This window comes from Phoenix dactylifera, chromosome 10 (assembly GCF_051530095.1).
Source record: "Phoenix dactylifera cultivar Ajwa chromosome 10, Ajwa_hap1_PhDact_Kaust_v1.1, whole genome shotgun sequence".
In the NCBI taxonomy this organism is placed as follows: Eukaryota; Viridiplantae; Streptophyta; class Magnoliopsida; order Arecales; family Arecaceae; genus Phoenix; species Phoenix dactylifera.
Window position 1 is genome coordinate 3322501 of NC_143199.1, and position 2500 is coordinate 3325000.

Below are 2500 nucleotides of genomic sequence, written 5' to 3' on the forward strand. Positions count from 1 at the left end.
TTACGAAGCTTTGCGCGACCGCTCCTTTGTCGCCGGTCCCCTGTTAGGGCTGACCGAGCCCTCCGTTCGCCCCCTGGCCCGTCGCATGGGCCCCCGGCGCCTCCGCGGCGCCCCACCGAAAACTGTCACGACGCGCATCCAGCGCCGACGAGGTCGCAGGTTACGTGCGGCAGCCGGGGGGCTAGGCCGAGCGGCGGCGGGCCCGCCCACGGACGGGCGCGGGGAGGAGCGCAGCCGGCACGCGGCGCGGAGCGGCGGCGGCATGCCGCCGGGCGGCCGTCGGCTCAACCGTGCCCGAGTCCCGCGGGCACCGCGTCGCCCGGCCGGCGCGAGCGGCGGCGGGCCCGCCCGCGGACGGGCGCGGGGAGGAGCGCAGCCGGCACGCGGCGCGGAGCGGCGGCGGCATGCCGCCGGGCGGCCGACGGCTCAACCATGCCCGAGTCCCGCGGGCACCGCGTCGCCCGGCCGGCGCGAGCGGCGGCGGGCCCGCCCGCGGACGGGCGCGGGGAGGAGCGCAGCCGGCACGCGGCGCGGAGCGGCGGCGGCATGCCGCCGGGCGGCCGACGGCTCAACCATGCCCGAGTCCCGCGGGCACCGCGTCGCCCGGCCGGCGCGAGCGCACGAGGGCGGGAGGCAACCGGGCGGCGCCTGCGGAACCGGATGCGACGGCCGGCGCGGCACGGCCCCGACGGGTCCGCACCGAAGACCAGCGCGGTGCGGATCGACCGCTGATGAGGTCAGAGGTTACGTGCGGCAGCCGGCCGGCTGGCCCGAGCGGCGGCCGGCACGCGACGGGGATCGAGCGGCCCCGACGGCTTGCAGCCGGGCGGCCGACGGCTAGGCCGTACCGGAGTCCCGCGGTCGTTCGGGCGAAGGGGCGCATGCTGCGGGAAAGGCCTGCGGCGGCGAACCGTCCGCCCGGCCGGCCAAGCCTTCCGCGGCGGCGCGCACGTGGCGGCGCGGCCGAGATGACCGAGCGAAGCCCCGGCGATGGGCGGCGCGCACGTGTCCGTGCGGCCGAGATGACCGAGCGAAGCCCGGGCGGCGCCCGCCGTGCGCCCTGCCGGATCGCGCCTTCCGCCGGCGCGCAACGCCGGTCCCGCGTTCCGGCCGCGGGAGAGGCCTGCGTCGGCGAACCGTCCGCCCCGCCGGCCGAACCTTCCGCGGCTGCGCGCACGTGTCCGTGCGGCCGAGATGACCGAGCGAAGCCCCGGCGACGGGCGGCGCCCGCCGTGCGCCCCGGCGGATTGCGCGGCCCGCCGGCGCGCAACGCCGGGCCCACGTTCCGGCTGCGGGAAAGGCCTGCGGCGGCGAACCGTCCGCCCCGCCGGCCGAACCTTGCGCGGCGGCGCTTACGTGTCCGTGCGGCAGAGATGACCGAGCAAGCTCCGGCGATGGGCGGCGCCCTCCGTGCGCCCCGCCGGATCGCCTGCGAGCGGCGAGCGTCCGGGCGGGCCCCTTTCGCAACTTCCCTCGGTACTCTAAACACCCCTTGCCTCTCGGTCTTCCCCCCGACCCTCTCGGTATTTGCTCGGATATGTGCATGCATCGTCCCTCGTCGCCTTCGGTTATCCTCCCCGGGGTGGGCTTTGCGCCGACGCGCCAACGGGGTGGTAGGGGGGCTGCAGCCGCGGCCGCCGCGTTTCGCCATCCGCGCGTGCGCCGCCGGATCCGAGTGGAGGTCGCGGGCGACTCGTCGATGCTTGTACTAGGGGCGCATGCCGGCAGCCCCCCGCGGGGTGCGGGACCCCCGATCGGCGTGCGAGGGACGGGCGTCCGGGCGGGCCCCGTTTCCAACTTCCCTCGGAACATTAAAACCCCCCGACCCCCTCGGTCTTCGCTCCGGCCCTATCGCTATTGCTCGGATATGTGCATCCACCGTCCCTCGTTGCCTTCGGTTATCTACCCCAGGGTGGGCCTTGCGCCGATGCCCCGATGGGGTGGCAGGGGTGGGGCTGCCGCGGCCGGCGCGTTTCGGCATCCGCGCTTGGGGGCTCGGACCCGAGTGGAGGTCGCGGGCGGCTCGTCGATGCCTGCACCGGGAGCGCATGCCGGCAGCCCCCCGCGGGGCGCCGGACCCCCGATCGGCGTGCGATGGACGGGGGGAGGGGCGGGCCCGGTTTGCAAATTCCCTCGGTACTTTAAAATCTCACGGCCCTGTCGGTGCTCCCTCCGGCCCTATCGCCACTGCTCGGATATGTGCATCCACCGTCCCTCGTTGCCTTCGGTTATCTACCCCGCGGTGGGCTTTGCGCCGATGCCCCGATGGGGTGGCAGGGGGGCACGCTCTAGGCCGTGCCACGGGGCGCGGGCGCCGGCGCCGTACGTCCCTCGCGGCGGCCGTGAGCGGCACCTCGGCTTGCTCGGTCTGTCCTCCCGGGACGCGCGACCCGTGCGACCGGGACGCGCATCCCGTGCGACCGGGACGCGTGTCCGGGCCGTTCCCGTTTGCAACGCTCCTCGGTACTTTGGAACGCTTGGGGTGGGCTTTGGGCGGATG